This window comes from Marmota flaviventris, chromosome 2, assembly GCF_047511675.1.
Source record: "Marmota flaviventris isolate mMarFla1 chromosome 2, mMarFla1.hap1, whole genome shotgun sequence".
Classification (NCBI taxonomy): domain Eukaryota; kingdom Metazoa; phylum Chordata; class Mammalia; order Rodentia; family Sciuridae; genus Marmota; species Marmota flaviventris.
In genome coordinates this window covers 131,013,874-131,026,089 of record NC_092499.1, presented here as the reverse complement: position 1 = coordinate 131,026,089, position 12,216 = coordinate 131,013,874, and positions in this window count along the sequence as shown.

The window sequence follows — 12,216 nt, the reverse complement described above, 5'->3', positions numbered from 1 at the left end:
AGCTATAAATTTTCATAAAAAGTTCCATGTCAATGCTAATACTTTACAAAAGCGTTTTAAAATAACTAAGGAACAAGCTAGACAAATAATAAAACAATGTCAAAATTGTGTGACCTTTTTACCACAAGTTAATCTTGGAGTCAATCCTAGAGGATTGATACCTAACCATATTTGGCAGATGGATGTCACACACTTGCCAGAATTTGGAAAATTAAAATATTTGCATGTTACAGTTGATACTTCTTCTGGATTTTTGATGGGCTCCCTTCATGCCGGAGAAAAAACTAAAGATGTTATAGCTCATTGCTTACAAAATTTTGCCACTGTGGGTGTTCCAAAACAGTTAAAAACAGATAATGCCCCTGGTTATACTTCTACCTCTTTTAAACAATTTTGCTCAACATTTGGCATTACTCATATAACAGGAATCCCATACTATCCACAGGGACAAGGCATAGTTGAAAGAGCTCATCAAACTATTAAAATGTACTTATTAAAGCAAAAAGAAGGAATTGGGAAGGGGTATATATTCCCCAAAGATAAACTTAAAATAACCCTTTTTTACTCTAAACTTTTTAAATTTGGATTCATCAGGACTTAGTGCTGCGGAAAGGCATATGTGTCCAAAAAATGTGCATAAGCCCAAGGTACTTTGGAAGGATATTCTAACAGGACAATGGAAAGGTCCTGACCCAGTAATTGTCTGGAGTCGGGGGTCTGTTTGTGTGTTTCCACAGGGAGAACAGCAGCCGATTTGGATTCCAGAGAGATTAACCAAGGTCCTGACCCAGTGATTGTCTGGAGTCGGGGGTCTGTTTATGTGTTTCCACAGGGAGAACAGCAGCCGATTTGGATTCCAGAAAGATTAACTAAAGCGATTTCTACAGACCAAAAAGAAGATGATTTGGCTCAAATCCATAACAACTGATATCCAAAACTCCAGTTTGGCTATTCTTACATCTGCAACAGAACCAGGATGCTTTTTTCAATATCTATTTTATTATTGCCCTTTGCCATATCATGAAGTTCTATTTTGTTTTTTGAGCTCATACAGACCTAGGTTAATGTTTTGCTGATCAGTTCTATTTTTTGACTATAGAGTTTTTAAACATTGCAATGGAGATTTCACCTGTAAAAGTTATAAGGCCTTTACTATAATGTTATGTGTTGTATGTATTACATTACGTGTGCACACTTGTGTTTTGTGTTATATGTTTGAATGTATGTATGTCCATATATCATATATGATGAGCGCTCATGATAAAATGGATCCAAATTTTTTTTTTCACGTGATTTATATGGTTTAATTTAAATTGGGTAAACAACTGTTGTGGATTGTTTTAATATGTAAACAAAAAAGAAGGTTAACAGATCTGTTTGTTTACTTTCACCTTTCCTTTCCATTATATTTAATAATTCTCTTAAAGATAATGTAAATTGTTAAGAAAATTGTTTTCTTTTAGTGCCTTCTGTAATGTTACATAATTTTTTCTTTAGCCATTATTGCCAGAATTCCTATCTTCATCCCAGTGCTGGTGAAGTCAAAGATAAAACCAATCTACAGCTTCTGCAATAGCCATCACACAACTGCTTGCAGAACTTGCCTGGAGACATTGTGAGCTCACCTGTATGCATTGTGAACTATCTATTGGTGAAGCGACTTGTGGTAGTGTTGGGGTATTTTTGCTGATGATGTCATCGGTGGTACAATTTTTCCAAAAGGAGCCGTCAATTGGCTTGGTGTATCTTCCTCCCTTCTGCTTGTCATGATTGTCCAGCAAAAATTTGGGGACCAACAGAGGTGAGGCAAAGAACCTCACCCCCCCGCTGGTACAAAGACCTCTCCACAGGTGTGGCTGTATATTGGACTGGTAGTCAATGACGGGTAAGATCCAATTGCAATGGTACCAACCTAACGGGTAAGGACCATATGTACTATTGGACAACCTAAGGCAGGCACGGTCCCTAAGCCACATGCTTTTTGTTTAAACAGAGAGGGGGAGATGTTGAGAGCCACAGCCGAAGGGGCCCCAGCAAACTTCCAGCTGCCGGCTGATGATTGGCTCACAGCGGCCCCAGCAACATCTAGCTGATTGGCTCCTCTGCGGTGATGCTCATTGGGCTGTTTCCCTGCCCTTTCAGACCACGGTGCTGCTCATTGGGGGACTTTTTTGGCTCCGCCCACGTGACCCAGCCAATCGGCCTCAAGAGCAGGAGGATTGTGGGAGGTGGAAAGAAGCTTGTGTGGGAGAGAGAGGCTTGTGGAAAGCTGGTGGTGGCAGTTGAGGCTCTGAGGGTTTTTCCTGAGAGGCTGTTTTGTTTGGCATGTGTGGTTCTAAAAATAAAGTTAGTTTCTTTTGACAAGTGGCTCCTGATTGTGCCCAGCCAGACTGCGGCATTTGGTGGCTCGCACGGGGAGGGTAAGTGAACTGCTCGCCCCTTACCTTATCTATTATCCTAACTGTAACTCAAACCTAATGCTAATTTGAGCCATAACCCTAAAACTCAACCTAACACAAACCCAAAACCTGATGCTGACTATTATAATAACCCTAGCTCTCAACTTTTAGCTCACCCTAAACCTAACTCTGACACTAGACCTAGCCATAAATCTTACCCGAAAACTCTCCATAACCATAACTCTAGACCTGATATTAGCCCTAGCTCTAATTCTTGCCATAACCCTAACACAAATGCTAGCCCTCATCCTAGCCCTAAACCTAGCCTTGATCCTAACCCAAACTCTAACTCTAGCCCTATCCCTAATTTTATCCCTCACCCTAGTTCTGAACCTTGCTATATCTCCATCCCTTCCCCCAAATATAACCCTAACTGTAACTCTAGACTTAACCCTTACACTAATCCTAGACCTGAACCTAGCCCTAATTTAGCCCTAACCCTACCACAAGCACTAAGACTAACTCTAACTCTCGCCCTAGTCCTATTCCTAAATCTAACCCCATTCCTTAACATAACCCTAATCTTAGCCCTAACACTAGCCCTAGCCTTAACCTAGAACTAAACATAACTCTAAGTCCAATCCTAACCCTAAGCCTAAACCTCATACTAACACTAGCCCTAACAATAACACTAATCCTAAAACTAGCCCTAATCTTGTTCAAGCCCTAAAACAAAACTGAGCCATAGCCCTAACCCTAACCCTTAACCTAAACCAAAACCTAACCCTACACATAGCCCTAAACTTAGCCCTAATTCCAGCCCTAACCTAACCCTAAAACTAGCCTTGAGCCTGACTCTGACCTTACACTAACCCTAACTCTAACATCACCCTAAAAGTATACCTAATCCTAAAATTAGAATGAGCCCTAACCCTAACCCTAAAAGTAGCCCTAATCATAACTCTAGTTCTTACATTAGCTGTAGCCCTAATCCTGGCCCTAACCCAACCCAAAACCTTGTCCTAAACTGAGCCCTACACCTCATTAAAACCCTAACCCTAGACCTGACCATTACCCTAAACCTAAACCTAACCCTAAAACTAGCCCTAACCCTAAACCTAACCCTGGACTTAATCCTAACCATAATCTAGCCCTATCTCTAGCTCTAACTCTATCCATTACTCTAAGCATAACCCTAACCCTAATGATAACCCTAGCCCTAAACTTAAGCCTAAACCTAAACCTAGACCTGACACTAACCCTACCTGTCGCCCTAGCCCTAACTATAGCTCAATTCCTAACACTTACCCTAAATCTAACCCTAACACTAACCCTCGACCTAACCCTAACCCGAACCCTAGCCCTAATCCTAACCATAACCCTATCCCTAAACTATCCATTACCGTAAACATAAGCCTAACCCAAACATAGCTCTAAACATAGCTCTAACCCCACCCATTACCCTAAACCTAACTGTTTATGTCATGATTACACTAGCCCTAACACTAAACCTATTCTACCCTAACTGTAAACTTAACCCTAGTCCTAACCCTAAACCTACACTAACCCTAACTGTAAACCTAACCCTAGACCTAACTGTAAACCTAACCCTTGACACAGTCCTAATCCTAGCTGAAACCCTAACAGTTATTCTAAACCAAACACTAACCCTAGTCCTAAACCTAAATTTAATCCTATCCATTTAGGCCTAACCCTAAACCTAACGCTAACACTAACCTTAACCTTACTTAAACTTAATCTGAATGCTAAACCTAATCCTATCAATTACTCTAACCCTAACCCTAATGCTAATTCGAGCCCTAAAAGTAAACAAAAAACTAACACAAACTATGAACAAGAAACTGACTCTAATAACATACCGAGCTCTAAACATGACCCTTACCCTAAACATAACCTTTAAACTAGACCTAGCCATAAAACTAACCCTAACAAGGTCCCTAACTGTAACCCTAGACCTGACATTAGCACTCTACCTAATTCTTGCCTTAAAACTAAAAAAAAAAAAAAAAAAAACCTGAGCCTTCATCCTAGCCCTAAACTTAGCCTTAACCCTAACCCGAACGCTAACCCGAGCCCAAACCCTAAATTTAACCCTTGCCCTAGTCTGAATCTAGTTATAACCACATCATTTCCCCTAACCCTAAACCTAACACTATCACTAACACAAAAACCAGCCCTAACACTAGGGCTAAACCTAACAGTAACCATAGCTCTAATTCTAACCCTAATTTATTGTTAACTGTAACCCTAACTCTAACACTAGCCCTAAGTTTAACCCTAACTCTAGGCCTAGACCTATTTCTAGTACCAACCTTATCTATTGCCTAAACCTAACACTAGCCCTAAACTTATTCCTAACCCTAGCCATGGTCCTAAACCTAGAACTAACCCTAACTCTAAATCTAACCATAACTCTAAAGCAAAACCTCAACCTAACACTATCCCTAACCCTAATTCTAATTTTAAAACTAGCCCTAAATCTAGCTAGCCATAGCCCACAAACAAAACTGAGTTATAGCCCTAATACTAACCCTTAACCTAAACCAAATCCTAATGCTACAGCTAGTTGTAACCCTATCCCTACAAATAATACTGACCCTGACTCTGACCCTAAAACTAACCCTACCTCTAAACATCACCTTAACCCTAAAGCCAACCCAAATACTAGACCTTGCCCTAATCCTAACCCTAAAATTATCCCTAAACATAAAGCTAATTCTTACATTAGCCACAGCCCTAACCCAAACTAAAAAACCTAGCTCTAATCTGAGCCTAAACCTTAGCTTTAACCCTAACCCTAACCTTAACCCTAACCCAAACCCTAGCTCTAAACCTATTCCTTACCCTTAGCCAAACTCTCACCCAAATGCTAACCTAGTTCTAACCCTAAACCTTAGCTTGCCCCAATCCCTAACTCTATTACTAATCCTAACCCTAGACCTCATCCTATCTTTAACCCTAAACCAAAGCCTAAGCATAAACCTTACTCTTATTGTGACCCTAAGACTAACACTAGGTCAAAGCCTGACCTTAACACTAAACCGAACCCTAACACTAGCCCTACCAGTAAACCCATACCTAAAACTAAACATAATACTAGCACTAGACCTAAACATAATACTAAATATAGCCATAACTCTAGCCCTAGTGCTAAACAAACACCTAGCCATAGCCCTAAATTAACCATTAACCTAAAACAAAGACTAACCCTACCCCTAGACCTAACCCTAGTTCTAATTCTGGCCCTAACCATAAACCCAAAGCTAACCCGAACACTGACGCTTACCCTAACACAAACCCCAGCTCTACACCTCATCCTAACCCAAAACTTAAAACTAACACTAGACATATGTATAACTCTAACCCCAAAAAACTAGCCATAACCATAACCCCAGCTCTTTCATTACCCATAGCCCTAACACTAGCCATAAACCTCACACAAAACCTAGCCCTAATACAAGCCCTAAACCTAGACCTAAGCATTACTTTAACCCTAACCCTAGCACAAATCCTAAACCTAATGCTCGCCCTAGCCCTAACCCTAGCTCAAACCCTAACCTTTACTCTAAACATAACCCTAGCTCTAACCCTAACTCTAACCTTATCCCTAATCCTAACTGTAACCTTAGCCGAAATCCTAGCTCTAACTTTATCCATCACCTTAAATATAACCCTAAACTTAATGCTAACCATATCCATAACCCTAAACCTAACCCTAATCCTAACCGTAGCCCTGATTCTAAACCTAACCCTTGCCCTAGCCCTAACCCTAGTTCAAACCCTAACACTTACCCTAAACCTAACCTTAACACTAGCCTTAGGAGTAATACAAACCCTAGCCCTAATCATAACCTTAACCTAAGCCATAACACTAGCACTAAACTTATTCTTTACTCTAAACATAAGCCTAAGCCAAATGCTAACCCTAGGCCAAACCCTAACCCTATCCCTCACACTAACCCTATACATTACTCTAAACCTAAACTGAACTGTAAACCTAAGTCTATCCAATAAAATAACCCTATCCCTAACCCTAATGTTAATATGAGCCCTCACCTTAAACCTTAACCCAAACCAATCTATAATCCATACTCTGACCCTAATAATAACCTAACTCTATAACTGACTGCTTCACTAAACCTATCCCTCACACTGACCTAGGTCAAAGCCTGACCTTAACACTAAACTGAACCCTAACACTAGCCGTACCAGTAAACCTATACCTAAAACTAAACATAACACTAGCACTAGACCTAAACTTAAACCTATCCCTAACACTATCCTTAAAGATATCCCTAGAACTGACATTACCCCTGGCCATAATCCTAGCCCTAACCCTAACACAAACCCTAGCTCTCATCCTGGCCCTAAACCTAGACTTAATCCTAACCCGAACCCTCACCCTAGCCCTATCCCTAAATATAACCCTCGCCCTAGCACTGAACCTGGCTATATAACCCCATCCCTTCCCCTAAAACTAACCATAACCCTAGCCCTAACCATAGGCCTAACCCTAACAATAATCATAGCGCTAATCCTAGCCCTATTTGAAAGCTAAACTTAACCCTACACCTAACCCTAGCCCTAAGACTAACTCTAACTCACAACCTAGCCCTATTTCTATTTATAACCCTATTCGTTACCATAACCCTCAAAATAGACCTGAACATAGCCGAACCCTAGCCATAGCTCTAACCCTAGATCCAAACAATACTCTAAATCTAAACCTAATCTTAAACCTAAACCTCATTCTACCACTAGCTCTAACACTATTGCTAATCCTATAACTAGGTCTAACCTTAGCCCTAGCCCTAAAACAAAACTGAGCCGTTGCTCTAACACTAAACCTTAATGTAAACCAAACCCTAACTAATATCTAGCCATAACCTGAGCTCTAATTCAAGTCCTAGGCCTAAAACTAACTCTCACCCTGACTCATATCCAAACACAAACCCTAGCTCTAAATATCACCCTAACCCTAAAACTAATGCTAACACTAGACCTAGCTGAAACCCTAACCATAAAACTAACCCTAATCATAACCCTAGTTCTTACATTGGCCTTAGCCAAACCCTAGCCCTAACTCTAACACAAAAATAGTCCTAATCCAATTCCTAATATTAGATTTAACCCTAACCCTAAAACTAGCCCTAAATCTAACCCTAATCCTAGCCCTAACTCTAGCTCTAATCCTATCCATTACCCTAAGCCAAACCCTATCCATAATGCTAACTCTAGTCATAATCCTTATCCTTAGCCAACCCCAAACAATAACTGTATTACTAGTCCTAACACTAGCCCTCATTCTCTATCTAACCCTGACCCAAAACCTCACCCTGACCATCACCCTTATTCTGACCCTAACACTAATTATAGGTCTAAACCTTACCCTAAACTGAAACTGAAACCTGAAACTAGCCCTACCAGTAAACTTATACCTAAATCTAACATTAACACTAGCCCTAGGCCTAAACCCAATCCTAAATCTAGCTATTACTCTAGCCCTTGACCTAAACAAAAACTTAGTCCTAGCCCTAACAATAAGCCTTAACCTAAACCAAACACTAATAGTACCACTAGACCTAATCCTAGTCCTATTCTGACTTTCACCCTAACCCTAACTTTAACGTGAACTCTGGCCCTAACACTAACATTAAACCTAGCTCTAAACCTGACCCTAACCCAAACCCTAAACCTAACAGTAAATTTTCCCGTAACCTTAACTCTAAAACTAGCTCTAATCAGAACCCTAGTTCTTACATTACATATAGCACTAATACTGGGCCTAAAAATAACAAATAACTTAAATAACCCTAACCCTAATTGAGGCCTAAACCTACCCTAAGTATAACCCTCAACCTAATCTTAACCCTAGACCTAACCATAACTCTAACCATGACCTTAGTCCTACACCTAGCTCAAAGACTAACCCTTAGCCTAAACATAACCCTAGCACTATCCCTAAACATAAGTCTAACCATAGCCCTAATTCTAACATTAAACCTAGACCTACAACTAGCTCTAACCCTAGGCATTACCATAAATATAACCATAATCCTAATGATAACCCTATCCATAACCCTAACTGAAACCCTAACCCAAATCATAAACCTAACCCTAGACCTAACCCTAAACCTAAACCTTGTCATAGCCTTAACCCAAATCAAACCCTAACTTTTACCTTAAATCCAACAGTAAACCTAGCCCTAAAACTAAACTTAAACTTAACCCTAATATTAACCATAAAGCTAACCTTACATCTAACCCAATCTATTACCCTAAACCTGATCTATAACCCTAATGAAAACCCTATTCCTAACCCTAAACCTAACCCTGACCATAACACTAAACCTAACCCTCTTCCTAGGTCTCACCCTAGCTCAAAACCTAACCTTTACCCCAAATCTAACCCTAATCCAACCCTAAGCTCGAGTTAGTAGCCCTAACCCAAACCTAACCTAACTCTAGCCCTAATTCTAACCTAACCATAGCCATAACCATAGCTCTAACCCTATATATTATCCTTATGAAAACCCTAATTCTAAAGCTAACCCTAACCTTTGTGCTAACCCTAAAGCTCTCCATTGCCCTAAACGTACCCTGAAACCTATACGTAACCCAATCAATTACCCTAACCCTAACCAAAATGCTCATTTGAGCCCTATCCCTGAACCATAACCTAAAACAAACCTAACCCTGCTCCTGACCCTAAAAATACACCTAGCTCTAAACCTGAACCTTACCATAAGCCTAACAATTACACTAGACTTAGACAAAAACCTAACCCTAAATCTACTCCAAACTGTAACACTAGACCTGATATTAGCCCTAGTCCTAATTCTAGACCTAACCCTACAACAAACCCTAGCCCTCATCCTAGCCCTTAACCTAGCCTTAGTCACAACCCTAACACTAACCCTAGCCCTATTCCTAATTCTAACCCTCACCCCACCTATAAACCTAGCTATAACACAATACCTTAAACTAAAATTAACTATAACCCTAGCCCTAACACTGGGCATAAGCTGAACACTAACCCTAGCCCTAATCCTAGCCCTAACTAAGCCCTATCCCTAAAACTAACCAAAACCCTAGGCCTAAGACTAACTCTAACTCTCACCCTAGTCCTACCCTAGTTCTAACCCTATTGTTACCGCAACCATAACCCTAGCCCTAACCATTGCCCTATAGTTAGACCTAGCCCTAATCCTAGATCTAACACTAAATCAAAATCAAACCCTAAACCAAAGCCTAAGCCTAACACTAAAACTAACCCTAACCCTAATGCTAATCATATTACTAGCCCAAACCCTAAATCTAGGACAAAAAAACAAAACAACAACAACAAAAAAAAAAAAAAAAAAAAAAAAAAACAACATCCCTAACACTAAACCTTAACTTAAACCAAAACTTAACACTACACCTAGACGTAACCCTAGCCCTAATTAAAGTCCTAACCCTAACTTTAAAACTTACCCTGACCCTGATTCATATCCTAACACTTATCCTAGTTCTAAAGACCACCCTAAACTTAAAGCAAATCCCAACAGTAACTCTAGCCCTAATTCAAGTCATAACACTAACGTTAAAGATAACCCTGATCTTGACTGATATCCTAACAGTCACCCTAGCTCTAAACACAGCCCTCACCTTAAACCAAACACTAACAGTAACCCTAGCCCTTATTTGAGTCCTAACCCTAACCCTAAAACTAACCCTGATGCTGACTCATATCCTAACAATAATCCTAGCTCTAAATATTACCCTAACCTTAAACCTAAACCTAACACTAGACCCACCCCTAACCCTAACCCTAAAACTAACCCTAAATGTAATCCTGGCTCTTACATTAGCTAATGCCCAAATCTAGCCCTAAACCTAACACAAAAACTAGCCCTAATCTGAGCTCTCAACATATATTTAACCCGAACCCTAACCCTAACTCTAACTCTAGCATTAACCCTAGCTCTAAGGCTCTCCTTTAACCTAAGAAAAACACTAACCCTAATGGTAACCCAAGACCTATCTCTAATCCTTAGGCTAACTAAAACCCTAACCCTATTAATAGTCCTAACCCTAGCCCTCATTCTAGCTCTAACCCTATCCCAAACCCTATCGATAACCCTGACCCTTATTCTGACCCTAACACTAAACCTAGGTCTAAAACTGAACCTAACCAAAGACCAACCCTAACCCTAGACATAGACCTAAACCAAATCCTAAATCTAGCCTTAATTCTATCCCTATACCTAAACATAAACCTAGCTCCAGCCCTAACAATAATCCTTAACCTAACTCAAACACTAACCCTAAACCTAGACCTAAACATAATCCTAATTCTGTCTGTAACCCTAACACTAACTCTAACCCAAACACTGACCCTGCCTTTAGAGTAAACCTATCTCTAAATCTGACCCTATCCAAAAATCTAAACCTAACACTAGACTAGCCATAATCTAACCCTACCACTAGCCTTTAACATAAACCTAGCTCTTACATTACCCATAGCCCTAACCCTAGGCCTAAACCTAACACAAAACCTAAAGCTAATCCTAGGCCTAAATCAAGCCTTAAGCATAACCCTAACACAAACCCTAGCCCTAACCCTAACCTAACCCTCGCCTTAGTCCTAATCCTAGCTCAAAGCCTAAATATTACTCTAAACATAAACCTACACCTATCCCTCAAACTAACCCTTACCCTACCCTAATCCTAACCTTAACCCTAGCCCTAAACCTAGCTCTCAACCTACCCATTACTCTAAACCTAAATCTAAACTTATTGATAATCCTAGGCTTAATGGTAAACCTAAACCTAACTGGAAAACTAACCCTAGACCTAACCTTCAACCTCACACTTGCCACAGACCTAACCTAACCTAACTCAAACCCTAACCCTTACTATAAACCTAAACATAACCATAGCCCTAAGTATAAGCCCAAACATCAATCTAACATTAAACATAGCCCTAAATCTACATCTAATCTTATACATTACCCTAACCCTAACCCAATCCCTAATGATGTCACTAGCCCTAATCCTAACCCTAACCCTATGAGTACTATAATCTTATCCCTAGAAGTAACCCTAAACCTAACCCTCTCCCTAGCCCTAACCCTAGCTCAAAACCTAACTCTTTTACTAAACATAATCCTAAGCCTAACCCTAGTTTAACCCTAACCCTAATTCAAGACCTATTCCTAACCATAAACCTAGCCCTATACTTAGCTCTAATTCTATCCATTATACTAAACATAACCCTTACCCTAATGTGAACCCTAGGCCTAACCTTAACCCTATCACTAACCCTAACCCTATCAATTACCCTAAACCCAATGTAAACTCTAAGCCAAACCCTATCATTACCCTAACCCACACTCTAGTGCTAATTCAAGCCCTAACCCTAAACTCTAACCTCAAACAAACTGTAACACTGACTCTGACCCTAAAAAATCTCCTAACTCTAAAGCTGACTTTTACACTAAACCTAACCTTTAAACTAGACCTAGCCATAACTCTAATTCTAAAACTATCCCCAACCGTAGGCGTAGACTTGACATCAGCCATAGCCCTAATTCTATCCCTAAACCTAACATAAACCCAGCCCTTATCCTAGCCCTAAACCTAGCCTTAATCCTATCCCTAAACCTAACATTAGGCCTAACCCAAAAACTAACCCTAGACCTAATCTTAGGACTAATTTAGTCCTATTTCTAACCTTAGCACTAACCCTAGCCCTAAAACTAAATCTAACTCTCACCCTAGCTTCATCCCTAGTTCTAACCTCATCCCTTAC